The following is a 19,317-nucleotide window of genomic DNA, read 5'->3' as shown; positions in this document are numbered from 1 at the left end:
GACTTTTAACAACTGTGTTATTTTTGCACAAGCTATTATATAATCTCCCCAAGTCACTGTGTTAATATATTTTAGTAAATCAAGCAATAACAAAAAACAAAAAGGCTACCAAAGTGAGAGGCAATATATTTCAAGAACATTAGTGGGCCTAGTTCTTCACTGTTGACTATCCTCTAGGACCATTTCAATGTGAATCCAATCCAACTGTATTGGATCCCCCAATATACTTTTTTCCAAAAATAATGGTGAATTGATTTAGGGGAGAAAAAGAGAATGGTATGGTAGGAGATGAAGAGTCAAAAAATTCCAAGCATACTAGATATCACTCAGTCTTCTAAGCTGGAGAGGGAAGTGCCAGAGCACATTATAAATATGATCACGCATCACCCAAAAGTCACTTCTGTGAAGCTGGGCAGGCAGTCAACACTACTCAAATTCACTTGAGGTTTGTAGAGCTGGTCTTGGCTTTCATAAGATAGATAAACATGTGAAAATCCATGGTCTGGTTGCCATCGCAAAAGAAGCAGTACAGAATGTGGGTATGTCTTTGAACCACAAGGAACAGAATCATGTATCAAACCTTGTTTCTTTACTTTCATGAACCTAGTAATTAGGGAGAGGGGTTTCAGGGTGGGTGGAACATTGTGTACTAGCTGAGAATTCGATTCTTCAAAATATGTTAGGACAGCAAAGGGTTAAATCCAAAAAGTAATGTTTCTGAACATTACTTTTAGTGTTACCATCTGTGAGGAACAGCCACTCTCTTTATAATTATCCTTCAAGTCACAAATAAACAAAAAAAGCCATGAAATAAACCCTTACTACAATGTTAGCAAAGCCTTAAAAGTTACTTCAGTAATGTCTCCATTTTTTAAATTGTACGCAATCCTTTTATACCAATTGCCATTGGCCACTACAACCTCCCCCCTGCCACACACACACACGGAATAGATATCCTACACATCAGAGATCTCTATAGAAGGACCATGCTGGTAAGTCTATTTTAGCTCTTGACCACTTGCTGTTTTTGGTATAAAAATCTCTGTTCTCATGGGAAAATAGTGACACATTAACTGAAGAAAGAGAATGTTGTGTGGTTCTACTGCCAGCTAAAACCACGGAGGTGCCCAGCGTGTTTAAGGTCAAGAATGCCCAGCACTTTCACATTCAAACAGTCCTTTATGGGAGGATACAGGAAAAGATATCTCTATTATATTTTAATGATCAACATTCAGCAAGCTCTGGGCAGTAAGAAAGGAAAACAATTTGGGAATTCAAGAAGCAAGCTGAGCGATGACTCACTTTGACACTCCAAATACTGGTATTTTTCTCTCAGCAGCAGTGTTTAAGGATGCTCCTGGAGTGCCATTTTACCCTTTTATAAAGTAAACATTCTTTTCCCCTTAAACAAAATAAATTTCTGCTGCCCCTTAGACACCCTAAATAGAAGAAGAGATCAATTCAGTTGCTGGATTGGGAGAGAGAAATGGCGGCAACATAGCTCCTCTGTGCTTAGAAATTGGAAGCAGGTGGTATTGAAGGCAGTGCCATGTAACTAGTAAGGCAGTAAGAAGAGGGAGGGAACTTGGACAGCTGGCATTTGCGGATAAGTTCTTAGCATGAATGTTAGTTGTTTTGCCACTTGGAACCTTCTACCCAACAGATATATTCCTGAAGTTTCCTTGAGTGAGGAAATATTCTGTGTGTGTGTGTGTGTGTGTGTGTGTGTGTGTGTGTGTGTTCACCAAGGATTGACTCTCTCACCATTTAATTTCACATGGGAGTCAAACCCACCTCCCAAAGGTAAAAAGTTTTAAGGAGAAACTTGAATGCCTGTGGGTACACAACATCTGATTGCAGTGTTTTTACCTTTTTTTCTTTAAAAAAATTTAAAGATCAAATGACTTCCAATGTAGAAAGGAAAATCCCCAAAGCCTCAACCAAAGATTCATGCAAATAACATAGTAAATGAAATCATACACATATTGAAAGCAACACATAGCTGGACTTCAAAGGAAAGTTTATCTATGATCATTCTAATGTATGTCAATTATTAGTTATGTCAATTCTCATATCGTTGCATTGTATGTCACAGGGATTCCTGTGAATAGATGCTAATAATAATAGGTGCTAATAATGCTAATAATGTAAACACAAACACAAAATTAAAAATATGTACATCTATTCTTCCAACTAAGACACAGAGGTTTCCTATAACTTCAAGGGCAGTTTTCCTTCTGGTGGTAACACTTTAAAAGTATTCAGTTATTTAATGTTATTTCTGAAAGTCAGACTTCATAATCCATGTTTATTTAATTTTTAACAAGAACTCATTATAAGTGTGCCTCATCACTGTGCTACTTTTCACTACTTTATGCTAATTTTACTTTAAAATCTTTCAGTTACACAATTGTAAATACACAGAACATTATCTTCATATTGTCCCTACTATGTGGGTTGCCAGATATCCTATCCTCTCTCTCCCCCAACCCCTATATATATACCCGACATGTTCTGTATTTAATGATTTTTTTCCTGTGCTCTTTAGGGAGTTTGTCAGGGTACCCGAAATGGCCTACACTCAGCTTTTCATTAAATAATTTTAAAATATAAAATATATTTCAAAATATCTTTAGTAGTGCTTAAATGACAAATGACAACACTACCTGAGAATTATATCTCCACAACTGAAGACCTGAACAACTCCTATAGTTTGAGAGAAGACCAAAAGAGAAGCTTGCAAACAACAAGTACATATTTTTCATATTGAAGAATAAAAACACTAGTGTTTGCCCAAAGTGTCTAGTCAGAGATAACTCCTGGTCAGCTCTCATGTGCTGAGAAACTCAGCCAATCAGGCCAGCCTCCTGTCGCTCATGCTTCTAAAAGCCAACCATCAATAGGACTTTACTCCAGTGATCACAGCAAGACAGCTAAGATACACCACGCCCTGAGCATTCCAGCTTCTGACAGACTCCCAGACCCTGAGGGTCAGGTTTCCAAAATATTTACATAAAATCAATCGGGCATCATTACAGGAGACTGTGCCTTATAAAGATAGGTCTCCTTTGCAGTCAATGAGGAGTCTGCAACAGCTATCAAGTTCAATTATTATTAGTTCACATCTCTTTCAATGATTCACCTATGTTTATGGTTAGTTTTGAATTGGACTCATGAGTTACAGGCAAAATGACACACTGACATGAGATTATCATATTAAATCCTTCAATTCTGGTAGTTGTTGCTATCATCTAATTTTTATTTGTGTATATATAAACACAACACAAACCTTGTCAAAATGCAAGCATAAATTTTGTGATGAAGATTTTAAACACTGGACAATTACTTAAATGAAGAAAAACAATTTAAATTTGTGCAGGATACAACTGTTTAGTCAATATAAACAAAAGATTGAAAGTGAGACATAAGTCAGCATACAATACAGTTAAGCATAAGAGATGACTTCCTCAACTAGTACTGAAGAAAAGCAATTAATAACATTCAGAAGATAACGTAATAACAGCAGAAGTTGTAATGGCTGTCTGCTACGTATACCACCAGTTTTACAGCTAAAACGGCTGCACATACTTTTACCAGAAGCATTTTCTGATTCTGAAACTGCAAGCAAATTTTCAAGTGTCAAAAGGAAATCTACAAAAATAAAAAATGCAACAGTTCCATTCACTTTCACAGAAATTATCAAAGATATAAATGCCTCACCTTTTTATGTTATAGCCATGGATACAAGTTATCACAAGGTAGAAAAAAAAAAAAAATCCCCTTTGCTTGTGCAATATTTTTCTCCTGAAAAAGTCTTGCTTATAAGGCTATTCCAAGGAAAAACCTTCCACATAAGACTTCAGGAACAATAGTAAATTTTTGGAAGAGACCCTTTTATTGAATTAGAAGTTAATAAGAAAAACATGTACACCTTTTGGTGGATATAATCCAAATTGAAATTCGCTGGGTGTTTATGTAAAGGTGCAGACAATGTTTATTCAAAGGTGGAACAAAATATGAATAATTTTATGGAAGATGTTGGTTGTCCTTCTCATGTTCTGTGTTATACTGCTGAAACAGTATTGATGTTCTTCCTATTGACATTGAACTAATTGTGATGAAATTTTTCTCTTCATCATTTATTCTGTTCAATTGCTCAAAGTGAGCAATTAAAGGATTTTTGTGATTTTGTTTATATTCAGTATTCTTCAATTCCCACATTCAAAAACTTGTTGGGGACATCTGTTGGGGATGCAGTTGGGGACATCTCAATTTATTTGAAGCACTAAAATCCTACTTTAATTCTGAAGAAAAGAGCCTCCCAAATTCTTGTTAAGATTTTTAATAATCCATTGAGTGAAGCCTACTTATTTCTTGTTCATAGTTCTCAATATCTCTTTAGTAATTTGAAAGAAAATCACTGTTATTAATGTATTCTGTTGCTTAAAAGAACTTGTTGAATGCATTAAAGAAAGAACTAATAAAAATGTATCCCTTAAAGCATCAGGGGTGTTACTAAAATGGACACTACTACTTATGAACAGGAAAGATTCAACTCATAATGAATAATTATCATGGCCCTTGTCATCATTTTGGTTTGGAATAGATTTCATCCTCTGAAGAATTTAATTTTTTACATGCACGTTATTAAATAATCACCAGTATGAGAACATATGGACTCATGAAATGAAGACGAAGGAAATGAAAACTCATGACAATGCTGTTTTTTGTTACTGGAGCACATTTTTAAAAGCCTACATATGGAGGATCACTGGAAAAGCAAGTTATGTCTTAAAGATGGTATTTCGCGTTTCAAAATATCAAAGTTGAAGAACAATTCTCAGAGTTGTTAACTTTATGCAAATAGATATTCAGTCTACTGGCTCATAATATTAATGTTTCTCACAAATGAATGTTCAATGGACAAAATAAATAAGTTGCATGTGACCACTATAGAGCTATGTTACAATGTAAATAGAAGGTTGACTGTAACTGCAAGAATTTCTTAAGCAAATTGTGCAAAATATGGAATTGTTAAGAAGAGCCAGATCTCAGGGAAATGGTATTACAAAAAGGTAGGCAATTCAGATACACAGCTAAACAACAAATAGTGTTTTTAATAGAAATACATCCCATACAAGATTTTTAAATCTCTGTGTATATATACACAGGCAAATTAGAAATACTTCTAATTTAACTGGGTATCCTGTATCCTATTTGCTAAATCTGGCAACCCCAGCTGGGGAGTGTGACCAACTAGGAAACATTTTAATGTTGCTTCTTGGATTGGGTTTCACAGATTGAGATCATGGTATAATTCAAATCTCAGGACTCCATGAGAGAAGAGCTATTGATACTAATTATTAAGGAAGATTATTCATTTTAAGAATATTAATTTTTTCCACCAAGTTCCAATAGAGATAGATGGCTTTTTTGGTTTGTTCATTTGGTAAGCATTCCTATCAGTTGAAGATTGTCATTTTTGAGTACCTGACTTAATGTGGGGGTGGGGTCTCAGCTTCAGATCATACACTTGTCAAGTTCAAGTCCTATTCCATAGTGGAGTTGATACCAGTGAAGCTTGGAAGTTTCTGGGTTAGACACACTTCCAAGGCAGCTTTGACTTCTGAGTAGATTTTCTACTTTTATTGTATTATTTATCTTTTGTGAGGATTTTTGTGGTGGTGGTGGTTCTGGAGGACTTTCTTTACATTCTTGTGAACTCAGTAATGCTTTTCAAAGTTTGTTGGCTCTAATTTACCCAGCATTTAGGTGTTTTGTCATAGGAGAGGGTTTGAATTTCAGAATATCTGATCTTGTTAAACTGCAGACATGGACATTTTATAAAGTCCATTTCTAAAAACTGAATTAAAATTGAGCTTCCTAGTAAATTTTAAAACACATCTCCTGTGAAACACTTTTGGGGATTTCTTGTAATTTTAAAATTGATTTTAATATTTCTCAGAGTAAGGCATAAACATTCTTTTAGAAGTTGTGTTTAAGGAGTCAATAAGTTCTATAAGTCTTAAAAAGAGCCATTTCTTATCTGCACATCCTTCTTCCACATGCCCTGCCTCACGGAAACAAACATTTTACCCTTTCTATTGGCCCTGTGCCATTCATTCATTCGTAACATACCACATGATCCAACAGAACTGTGCTCCATTAAGGTGAGAATTGGGTCTTCCACTTACATTAGCATCTTTCCTATCTTTTGTAGAGTTTGACTTGCTTGGAGGGATGGGTATCCATAATTATTAACAACTACTAATTATATTCTCTGCTTCAGGCACAGTCTCTATTACTTCTATAAGACTGCATGTTTCCTCAGCAGATCAAGAATTCAGTTAATTCTGAGGCCAGATTATGCAATAATTACATGGTCTTCTATTTCCTAGTCAAGAAGAAGAATGATAGTAAAGCTTGTTTATTAAGCACCTACTATGTGCTCAGCTCAGAAATGCTTTATAAGTATTACTACTAATCCCCATGCACAACAGCCTTACAGAGAAGGTATTATTATGCTTATTTGGTAAATGAGGATGTTCTGATTATGTGTAGTAGTCATTTCTTTATGTTTCTTCCCAGGTCATGATGATATTTTTAACTGTCCTCTCACTCCCTTTGGGTGGTCCTCTTTTGTCCTCCAAATATGTTTTACAAAATAGACCAAATTGTTCTGGAGACATAGAAGGATAAAACAGATATACCACCATAGTTGCCTGAATTTCTAAATTTCTAGTGTCTTTTCATTTTCTGGTAAAAGGTCTCACTACTGCTATGGGGTTCCATAAGATACCCTGAATCTTGAAAACTTCTCTTATAAGCTATGCCTTGAAAATAACGTATACCTTTTAATCAAAAACTAATATTAACTTGCTCAAGATCATATGACCAGGAAGTAATAGGGTCAGGATTTAAGCCCAGTTCTCTGTGACCCCAAAGCCAGTGTTGTACCACTGTAATATATATTCACTTCAAGGTGCTGCAACTCAAATTCCTAAAATTCACATATTTGATCCCAATGAAAGCTACATTTTTTAAAGTATATTTAAAAAGTTAACCAGCTGCTAACATAACTTTCAAATTTCTAGAAAGAAATTAAAATTTTCGGAGAATATGAATCATCACAGATAGCCTGTTTAAATGTCTACTATCATGGTTGATGTTAACAATGAACTCTAAAATTTTAATGTTAAAAAAAATAGGTAGTAAAATCAACATGGTAGATGTATCGAATTAGAAAGCACAAAAATACCCATGTTACAGTATTACACTGATAATATCTGTAGGTAGAAGTGAAATTATATTTGTGGGTGTGTGTAAAAAAAGTAAAATCAATTTCATAGTCTAAACTACAGGTTATTTAAAGGAAACATATATTGAAAAGACATTTAAGGTAATCTCTAGATAAGAGCACAATTTTTTTTGTTCTCTTGCTAAATAATGAACTAATTATAATTAACCAACTCATATTTAACCTAAGTATGTAGCTTAGATTTTATTTCTCCAAAATTATCATCAATCACGGTTCATTACCTTTAAATCTTCACATTTGGTTCAGAGCTTCTTTCTTTAATCCTCCACTAAGCCAAACTGCTTACAACTACATTTTACAAGAAATCCATACTAACGGAATGACAACTTGTACTTTTCATTTGTGCTTAAGCTTGCCTTGTTCTGTAACTGCTATTTTGAAGTAATGTTTATACATTCTCAGTTATCTGATACAGAGAGTACTTGTTTACAAAGTACAGAACAGTGTACAAGATACACCATTTCACAACTGTGTAATTACACCAACCAAAGCTTAAGTTAATGAGTTTCCTAAATGGCTTAGGAAGAGAGATCACAGTATGAAAAGCATAGTTTGAAAGGGATGGAGATTATCTAGTCCATCAGAGCTCCATCTCAACTATTCCAGAAAGATAGTTTTATACCCTATTTTCAAAAACTGTCCAAGAAAGAGATTCCAAGTTAAAATGTATATGAACAAATAATCCCCCAAATGATTCTATTACTGATTTTTCATGTGTGAAATGGCACTGGAGACGTGGTTTACGAATCTGAAATGGCATTTAAGCCAGTTATTTTCTTGAAAATGTATGGTTTCATGTGAAGAGTCCCTATTAAGAAATTCTAAGGGTAAAGTCACAGAGCCATTGCCTGAAATCTTGCTTAACCCCATCAAGATTAGAATGCATATTCGTAAGCATTCAGTCACTATTGGTTCTCGGAAATCAATCACCCCACTGTTAATCTGCCAATACTCACTTGGCCTCATGTTTCATATTTATCAATTAGAACAGGTGAGGAAAATTCTCTCTCAATGTTATGGAAAAGTAGAGAATAACTATGGGAGTTAAGTGAATGCCACCCAATATTAAGGAGATGTGCCAATTTTGAGAAAGAAATACAGAATATCAATCTTCACTGTTTTCCTAGAGTATATGTTGAACTCAGCCTTTTCCATCTAATGCCCATCTTTCACTCATCCCACCTCCGTAATGTGGGTGTTTATCTGGATAGCTTTCTGGATAGCTTTACTTAGGAAATTGCTTTACTAACATGATGTTTTCCTCTTCCCAACATTGCAAATGTTTGTGTCTGGACACAAAGAAACCTTTATCCAGACTGGCCATTCTATTAATATTTAAAATGTAGTTAATGTCTCAGGGTTTAAAGAAACGGTTTCAGTCTGTATTCTTTGCTCTATGATCTTCTACTTGATAGTGTTTGTAGCACTTGTCACACTAAATACCAACAGTGGGCATGGGGAGGAGAGAAGATGGCGGATGAGTAAGACTTGGAGATCACCTTCCTCCCCACAGATACATCTGAAATACATCTATACGTGGAACAACTCCTACAGAACACCTACTAAACGCTGGCAGAAGACCTCAGACCTCCCAAAAGGCAAGAAACTCCCCACGTACCGGGGTAGGGCAAAAGAAAAAAGAATAAACAGAGACAAAAGAATAGGGACAGGACCTGCACCAGTGGGAGGGAGCCGTGAATGAGGAAAGGTTCCCACACACTAGAAGCCCATTCACGGGCGGAGACTGCGGGTGGCGGAGGGGGAAGCTTCAGAGTCACGGACGAGAGAACAGTAACAGGGTGCGGAGGGCAAAGCAGAGAGATTCCCGCACAGAGGATCAGTGCCGACCGGCACTCACCAGCCGGAGAGGCTCGTCTGCTCACCCGCCAGGGCGGGCAGGGCCGGGAGCTGAGGCTCGGGCTTCGGAGGTTGGATCGCAGGGAGAGGACTGAGGTTGGCTGTGTGAACACAGCCTGAAGGGGTTAGTGCACCACGGCTAGCCGGGAGGGAGTCCGGGAGAAGTCTGGAGCTGCCGAAGAGGCAAGACACTTTTTCTTGCCTCTTTGTTTCCTGGTGCGTGAGGAGAGAGGATTATGCGCGCCGCTTAAAGGAGCTCCAGAGACAGGCGCGAGCTGCGGCTATCAGCGCGGACACCAGAGACGGGCATGAGACGCTAAGGAAGCTGCTGCCGCCACCAAGAAGCCTGTGTGCGAGCACATGTTACTCTCCACACCTCCCCTCCTGGGAGCCTATGCAGCCCGCCACTGCCAGGGTCCCGGGGTCCAGGGCCAACTTACCCGGGAGAACGCACGGCGTGCCTCAGGCTGGTGCAACGTCACGCTGGCCTCTGCCACCGCATGCTCGACCCGCACTCCGTGCCCCACCCACCCCACCCCCGGCCTGAGTGAGCCAGAGCTCCTGAATCAGCTGCTCCTTCAACCCCGTCCTCTGTGAGCGAAGAACAGACGCCCTCCTGCGACCTATATGCAGAGGCGGGGCCAAATCCAAAGCTGAACCCCGGGAGCTGTGCGAACAAAGAAGAGAAAGGGAAATCTCTCCCAGCAGCCTAAGATGCAGCGGATTAAAGCTCCACAATCAACCTGATGTACCCTGCATGTGTGGAATACCTGAATAGACAACGAATCATCCCAAATTGAGGAGGTGGACATTGGGAGCAAGATACATTATTTTTTTTCCCCCTTTTTCTCTTTTTGTGAGTGTGTATGTGTATGCTTCTGTGTGAGATTTTGTCTGTAAAGCTTTGCTTTCACCATTTGTCCTAGGGTTCTGACCGTCCTGTTTAGTTTTTTTTTTTTTTTACTTTAAAAGATTTTTCTTCTTAATAATTATTTTTTATTTTAATAACTTTATTTTATTATATCCTACTTTTCTTTATCCTCTTTCATTCTTTCTTTCTTTCTTTCTTCCTTCCTTCCTTCCTTTCTTTCTTTCCTTCTTTCTTTCTTTTTTCTCCCTTTTATTCTGAGCTGTGTGGATTAAAGGCTCTTGGTGCTCCAGCCAGGCATCAGGGCTGTGTCTCTGAGGTGGGAGAACCAACTTCAGGACACTGGTCCACAAGAGACCTCCCAGCTCCACGTACTATCAAATGGTGAAAATCTCCCAGAGGTCTCCATCTCAACACCAAGACCCAGGTTCACTCAACGACCAGCAAGCAACAGTGCTGGACACCCTATGCCAAACAACTAGCAAGACAGGAACACAGCCCCATCCATTAGCAGAGAGGCTTTCTAAAATCATAATAAGGCTACAGACACCCTAAAACACACCAACAGACGTGGACCTGCTCACCAGAAACACAAGATCCAGCCTCATCCACCAGAACACAGGCACTAGTCCCCTCAGCCAGGAAACATATTCAACCCACTGAACCAACCTTAGCCACTGGGGACAGACACCAAAAACAACAGGAACTACAAATCTGCAGCCTGTGAAAAGGAGACCCCAAACACAGTAAGATAAGCAAAATGAAAAGACTGAAAAACACACAACAGATGAAGGAGGGTAAAAATCCACCAGACCTAACAAATGAAGAGGAAATAGGCAGACTACCTGAAAAAGAATTCAGAATAATGATAGTAAAGGTGATCCAAAATCTTGGAAAAAGAATAGACAAAATTCAAGAAACATTTAACAACGACCTAGAAGAACTAAAGAGAAAGCAAGCATGATGAACAACACAATAAATGAAATTAAAAATACTCTAGATGGGATCCATAGCAGAATAACTGAGGCAGAAGAACAGATAAGTTACCTGGAAGATAAAATAGTGTAAATAACTACTGCAGAGCAGAATAAAAAAAAAAAAGAATGAAAAGAACTGAGGACAGTCTCAGAGACCTCTGGGACAACATTAAACACACCAACATTCGAATTATAGGGGTCCCAGAAGAAGAAGAGAAAAAGAAAGGGACTAAGAAAATATTTGAAGAGATTATAGTTGAAAACTTCTCTAATATGGGAAAGGAAATAGTTAATCAAGGGCAGAAAGCACAGAGAGTCCCATACAGGATAAATCCAGGGAGAAACATGCCAAGACACATATTAATCAAACTATCAAAAATTAAATACAAACAAAACATATTAAAAGCAGCAAGGGAAAAACAACAAATAACACACAAGGGAATCCCCATAAGGTTAACAGCTGATCTTTCAGCAGAAACTCTGCAAGCCAGAAGGGAATGGCAGGACATACTTAAAGTGATGAAAGAGAAAAACCTACAACCAAGATTACTCTACCCAGCAAGAATCTCATTCAGATTTGATGGAGAAATTAAAACCTTTACAGAGAAGCAAAAGCTGAGAGAGTTCAGCACAACCAAACCAGATTTACAACAAATGCTAAAGGAACTGCTCTAGGCAAGAAACACAAGAGAAGGAAAAGACCTACAAGAACAACTCAAAACAATTAAGTAAATGGTAATAGGAACATACATATCGATAATTACCTTAAATGTAAATGGTTTAAATGATCCCACCAAAAGACACAGACTGGCTGAATGGATACAAAAACAAGACCCGCATATATGCTGTCTACAAGAGACCCACTTCAGACCTAGGGACACATACAGACTGAAAGTGAGGGGATGGAAAAAGATATTCCATGCACATGGAAATCAGAAGAAAGCTGGAGTAGCAATTCTCATATCAGACAAAATACACTTTGAAATAAAGGCTATTACAAGAGACAAAGAAGGACACTACATAATGATCAAGGGATTGATCCAAGAAGAAGATATAACAATTGTAAACATCTACGTACCCAAAATAGGAGCACCTCAATACATAAGGCAAATACTAACAGCCATAAAAGGGGAAATCGACAGTAACGCAATCATAGTAGGGGACTTTAACACCCCACTTTCACCAATGGACAGATCATCCAAAATGAAAATAAATAAGGAAGCACAAGTTTTTAATGATACATTAAACAAGATGGACTTAATTGATATTTATAGGACATTCCATCCAAAAAAAACAAAATACACATTTTTCTCAAGTGCTTTGGAACATTCTCCAGGACAGATCATATTTTGGGTCACAAATCAAGCTTTGGTAAATTTTAATAAATTGAAATTGAATCAAGTATCCTTTCTGACCACAACTCTATGAGACTAGATATCAATTGTTGGAAAAGATCTGTAAAAAATACAAACACATGTAGGCTAAACAATACACTACTTAATAACGAAGTGACCACTGAAGAAATCAAAGAGGAAATCAAAAAATACCTAGAAACAAATGACAATGGAGACATGACAACCCAAAACCTATGGGATACAGCAAAAGCAGTACTAAGAGGGAAGTTTATAGCAATACAATCCTACCTTAAGAAACAGGAAACATCTCGAATAAACAACCTAACCTTGCACCTAAAGCAATTAGAGAAAGAAGAACAAAAAAACCCCCAAATTTAGCAGAAGGAAAGAAATCATAAAGATCAGATCAGAAATAAATGAGATAGAAACAAAGAAAACAATAGCAAAGATCAATAAAACTAAAAGCTGGTTCTTTGAGAAGAAAAACAAAATTGATAAACCATTAGCCAGACTCACCAGGAAATAAAAGAAGACCCAACTCTAGAGAATTAGAAATGAAAAAGGAGATGTAACAACTGACACTGCAGAAATACAAAAGATTATTAGAGATTACTACAAGCAACTATATGCCAATAAAATGGACAACTTGGAAGAAATGGACAAATTCTTAGAAATGCACAAGCTGCTGAGACTGAACCAGGAAGAAATAGAAAATATGAACAGACCAATCACAAACACTGAAATTGAAACTGTGATTCAAAATCTTCCAACAAACAAAAGCCCAGGACCAGGTGGCTTCACAGGCGAATTCTATCAAACATTTAGAGAAGAGCTAACACCTATCCTTCTCAAACTCTCCAAAAATATAGCAGAGAGAGGAACACTCCCAAATTCATTCTATGAGGCCACCATCACCCTGATACCAAAACCAGACAAAGACATCACAAAGAAAGAAAACTACAGGCCAATATCACTAATGAACATAGATGCAAAACTCCTCAACAAAATACTAGCAAACAGAATGCAACAGCACATGAAAAGGATCATACACCATGATCAAGTGGGGTTTATTCCAGGAATGCAAGGATTCTTCAATATATGCAAATCAATCAACATGATACACCATATCAACAAACTGAAGGAGAAAAACTATATGATCATCTCAATAGATGCAGAGAAAGCTTTTGACAAAATTCAACACTCATTCATGATAAAAACCCTGCAGAAAGTAGGCATAGAGGGAACTTACCTCAACATAATAAAGGCCATATATGACAAACCCACAGCCAACATCATGAAAAACTGAAACCATTTCCACTAAGATCAGAACAAGTCAAGGTTGCCCACTCCCACCACTCTTATTCAACATAGTTTTGGAAGTTCTAGCCACAGCAATCAGAGAAGAAAAAGAAATAAAAGGAATTCAAATCAGAAAAGAAGTAAAGCTGTTTGCAGATGACATGGTACTATACATAGAGAATCCTAAACATGCTACCAGAAAACTACTAGAACTAATCAATGAATTTGGTAAAGTAGCAGGATACAAAATTAATGAACAGAAATCTCTCGCATTCCTATACACTAATGATGAAAAATCTGAAAGTGAAATTAAGAAAACACTCTCATTTACCATTGCAACAAAAAGGATAAAATATCTAGGAATAAACCTACCTACGGAGACAAAGGACCTGTATGCAGAAAACTATGACACTGATGAGAGAAATTAAAGATGACAAATAGATGGAGAGATATACCATGTTCTTGGATTGGAAGAATCAACATTGTGAAAATGACTATACTACCCAAAGCAATCTACAGATTCAATGCAATCCCTATTAAACTACCACTGGCAATTTTTACAGAACTAGAACAAAAAATTTCACAATTTGTATGGAAACACAAAAGACCCCGAATAGCCAAAGCAATCTCTAGAACGACAAATGGAGCTGGAGGAATCAGGCTCCCTGACTTCAGACTGTACTACAAGGCTACAGTAATCAAGACAGTATAGTACTGGCACAAAAACAGAAATATAGATCAATGGAATAGGATAGAGAGCCCAGAGATAAACCCACATACATATGGTCAACTTATCTTTGAGAAAGGAGGCAAGAATATACAGCGGAGAAAAGAGAGCCTCTTCAATAAGTGGTGCTGGGAAAACTGGACAGCTACATGTAAAAGTATGAGATTAGAACACTTCTCAACATCATACACAAAAATAAACTCAAAATGGATTAAAGACCTAAATGTATGGCTAGACACTATAAAACTCTTAGAGGAAAACATAGGCAGAACACTCTATGACATATATCACAGCAAGATCCTTTTTGACCCACCTTCTAGAGAAATGGACATAAAAACAAAAATAAACAAATGACACCTAATGAAACTTAAAAGCTTTCGCACAGCAAAGGATACCATAAACAAGACCAAAAGACAACCCTCAGAATGGGAGAAAATAGTTGCAAATGAAGCAACTGACAAAGGATTAATCTCCAAAATTTACAAGCAACTCAGACAGCTCAATAACAGAAAAACAAACAACCCAATCCAAAAATGGACAGAAGACCTAAACAGACATTTCTCCAAAGAAGATATACAGATTGCTAACAAACACATGAAAGAATGCTCAACATCATTAATCATTAGAGAAATGCAAATCAAAACTACAATGAGATATCATCTCACACTTGTCAGAATGGCCATCATCAAAAAATCTACAAACAATAAATGCTGGAGAGGGTGTGGAGAAAAGGGAACACTCTTGCACTGTTGGTGGGAATGTAAATTGATACAGCCTCTATGGAGAACAGTATGGAGTTTCCTTAAAAAACTATAAATAGAACTACCATACGACCCAGCAATCCCACTATTTGGCATATACCCTGAGAAAACCATAATTCAAAAAGAGTCATGTACCAAAATGTTCATTGCAGCTCTATTTACAATAGCCACAACATGGAAGCAACCTAAGTGTCCATCAACAGACGAATGGATAAAGAAGATGTGGCACATATATACAATGGAATATTACTCAGCCATAAAAAGAAACGAAATTGAGTTATTTGTAGTGAGGTGGATGGACCTGGAGTCTGTCATACAGAGTGAAGTAAGTCAGAAGGAGAAAAACAAATACTGTATGCTAACACATATATATGGAATCTAAGAAAAAAAAATGTCATGAAGAGCTTAGGGGTAAGATGGAAATAAAACACATACCCACTGGAGCATGGACTTGAGGATATGGGGAGGGGGAAGGGTAAGATGTGATGAAGTGAGAGAGTGGCATGGACATATATACACTACCAAACGTAGAGTGCATAGCTAGTGGGAAACAGCTGCATGGCACAGGGAGATCAGCTGGGTGGTTTGTGACCACCTAGAGGGGTGGGACAGGGAGGGTGGGAGGAGGGAGATGCAAGAGGGAAGAGTTATGGGAACATATGTATGTGTATAACTGATTCACTTTGTTGTAAAGCAGAAACTAACACACCATTGTAAAGCAATTATACTCCAATAAAGATGTTTAAAATAAAAAACAGTGGGCTTTCAGTAATTACTTGTTAGTTATGATAAATAAAACAAGCAAGATTTATCTTCAGGGAAATAAGCAATACTTCATGTAGTATGAAGAGATGATATCTAGTTACTACAATAATCTCATCTGTAAACTCTATTTCAAGGACCCAGAGGCTGAATTTACTGAATTACCAAAGGCTGATATAAGATAGGCAAGATTCCCCAGTATTATTGTGAACCGCACCCCTTGGAGGTGTGGCAGGCCATGCTTGGGGACAAATTTCATTTGTAAGCAAAGGGCAGAGCATCCACGGGCTTTGGTAAGTACAGCTTAGTGGAGAAAAAGGCTGAAAAATAAGAATATAAATCCTGTGATACAGCAGTTTGAGAGTCTCAAACTCAGATTTAATTCCTGGAATGGATTTTGTTCCTGGAATGGGAAAGCAATCAGAAAATGCAAGAATCACAAAAGGAGCCATTAGCAGAGCTGAACAGTCACTGAAACCTTACATCTTAGGAACCCTAATGCCATCATGAACGCCACACTCCCAACTGGACATGTGGTAGTCTCTGCAAAAATCAGACCAAGAATTAATCAAGGCCACAAATGGCTTTCACCTTAAACAATGCTATGCATCAAAAGCAACACTAGGAACAGAGTTTTAGGAGTACAGGGCTCTTCTGCTTACACATCACTGATATGAGATGCAGCTATTTATCAAGAAGCCCAAATTCAAAACCAAACAGTGGAAGAACTTTTGCCCAAACAATAAGATATTGCATAGTCGTAGAAGCATAGGTTCCAAAAACTAGTTTGTTGGGGCTTGAAAATTGTAAATATTTTGGATTTTTTACCAGCTCCTTAGTTAAGAATGAACAGATAGCTCCAAAAGGTAGTAAACACCATCAACAAAATATTGCACAGAAAAGGTCTTATATACAGCCTACATCCATTCACACTTTTTCCTCTGAAAACTGAAATACCCTGGCTCCAAGTATTCTCACTTGAAAATAGAGAATTCAGATGGATTTATACGTCAATGGGGAGATGTATTCACCTTGGGTAAAGACAGAACTAAAAGAAATGTTTTATCAAGCAAACAAGGAAACTAGTAATATGGCTCATTTTAAAAGATGATTTCTAGACTCAGGGGAAAGAAAAGGTGCCCAGGAGCCTGCCAGGAGCGCAGCAGGGTGGCTGGGCAGTAGGGAGTAGAGCTCAGGTCTGCTGCCAGTTCAGTTGTGGTGTTAAGCCCGGCGGCCAGGTGAGCGATGTAAATACAAGCTACCCCCGTTCTCATCCTCCTCCAGATAGTGGAGTCTTTGGCTGCCCCACCTGTGGACTCTAGAGTACATAATTAAATTCCTGGCTATCCTAGACTTCAATGGGCAAACTATTCAATCTCTCTTCATAAGTCCAGGCTTAAGGAAATTCTACTTTGGTCTGTTCCTTCACGGTGGTGTAGAGGATGAACATATAAAAAAAACCAGCATCTTGTAGCCTTGATCCTAAAAGGGTTAAGAGCAAAATTTGTCCTCAATAACATCTCTTATGAATAGGACCTTCCATCAAAGCTCAGGGACAGGTTGTCAAAACAAATGCGTTTTTCAACAAATTGTTGTCAGATATGTTGGTATGTGAATAGTCGTTGCTGCTTCTGTTATACAGAAATTATAAAACTAGCTTATTTGAAGTTGCTGTAAGTTTTCCTTCTTCTTTGGAAGCGGTGATAACAGAATCTTTGCAGCAAGGCTCATAAGTACCTTTGTTTCATAGGCCTGCCTGGCACTTGTCTATGAGGCCCTGAACCTTGGCCTCTGTCAACAGCTTCTTCATTTCCTCGTGGCTCTCAGACAATGAGACTGCTCCATCATAAAGGCAGTTGAGTATCTTACCTAAGTGATTCCTGCATTGTTTATTTGCATTATAGAACATATTTCTTTTAGTGTCAAAGTATAATCTATATCTAACAGTGGATAGTATTTTTGCAAACTGTGCAAAAACAAACCCATCGATGAGTTCTTTAGTCTTAAATAACTAGGTAACTGGTGTTTTAGATGCTTTGTGTCGTGTAAAAATCCTTGGTGACTTGTTAAATGCATGTTTAAAATATTTTAATCACATCAGAAAAAAGTTGGTTGGTGTTTTTGTATGAATGGAGAACAGATTTTTTTGTTATTTTACACTATTTTAAATAGCAAAATATCTGACATGTTTTCAGAAGTAAATTAGATTTAAGTAATAAAGGAAGCTTATTGTTTAAGCTGTTTTCTCTTCTGTAAAGAGCTATAGTAATCTTTCCCCTCTTTATCTCACAGGCCACAATGAGATGAATATGTTTATTGTTTATTCTATGATTAGTCCCCAAAGCATTTGCTTTAATTATATAAAATAATTTTATATAATTAATTACATAAAATAAATTTATATAATTAATTACATAAAATTATAATTATAAAAGAAATATTTAACTGGACCATTAAAACAAGACCACATGATTTAAAGAAATGCTTCTTTCTATGTTAAATAAGGATGATTTCAGCAATTAAGCACAGGATTAGCTCTGAACTTCCTGAGAGCCAAAGAAACAAGAGAAACAATATGTATTGCATAATTTTTGCAAGCTGGTGAATTGAAGCATACCACTATTGGCTGGAGTAGATTTATTTCCTTTTGTAGTGGATTATACACATATCAATTAAATTAATGCAAAGTGTTTTGAGATGGCAAAATGTTTACAACTATGAAGTAGCATCAGATTCTATTAGAGAGAGAGACCCCAATTCCACTAAACCATTGCTGCTAAAAAAAGATGATCATTCAGTGAGAATAATGACAGTGGTGCTTGGTTTGCCAAGGAAACTCTATGTAATGAAGAAACAGCTTCTGGTTAAAAGGTGATTGAGTAAAGAAGACTTCTTCAAAACACATCATAACAGAAATAGTGGCTTAAGGGGCTTAAGGGGATTTTCCCCTGTTTGCTTGTGTTTTTCCTCAGTAATGAAGATAGAGTTAGCAAGGAAGGAGGTTATATTTGATTCCACCATTTTGACATGGGAATACTGCATTCAAGAGAAGTTATCACTTACATCATTTCATTGTTATATATTTATATCAATGAATCCACAACATCTAGTGAACATAACAATACTGTCTTCCTTTGAAACTAAAGAAAGCAATGTGTTTATGATATTGAGAATGTCATAAGCATTATTATAATAAGCACCAGCAGCCATCTCTTCAGCCATGTGGATGTCACTGAAGCATGATAAAATCATTTAGGAGGAAAGCCAGTCTGATTTACTAAATAGAGTCATGCAAATAGTGTTTCCTGAGAAACAAAATTTGATTCCATTTAAGAATATACAGTAGGTCAGCGTGGGCTACAAAACAAGGAGCTGTCTAAAGCAGTTCTCTAG

At 37.2% G+C, this 19,317-nt stretch overlaps 1 protein-coding gene and 1 pseudogene across 12 annotated transcripts in view; both read right to left on the bottom strand.

Moving 5' to 3' along the window:
• The window catches only part of LINGO2 (leucine rich repeat and Ig domain containing 2), a 1,237,500-nt gene that overhangs the window by 603,184 nt on the left and 614,999 nt on the right, over positions 1–19,317 (bottom strand). The gene's annotated exons all lie outside the window — the stretch shown is intronic.
• Positions 17,273–17,833, bottom strand: LOC131760801 (BTB/POZ domain-containing adapter for CUL3-mediated RhoA degradation protein 3 pseudogene; annotated as a pseudogene).

This window comes from Kogia breviceps, chromosome 8, assembly GCF_026419965.1.
Source record: "Kogia breviceps isolate mKogBre1 chromosome 8, mKogBre1 haplotype 1, whole genome shotgun sequence".
Taxonomy (NCBI): Eukaryota; Metazoa; Chordata; class Mammalia; order Artiodactyla; family Physeteridae; genus Kogia; species Kogia breviceps.
This window is presented reverse-complemented; position numbering and strand designations above follow the sequence as displayed.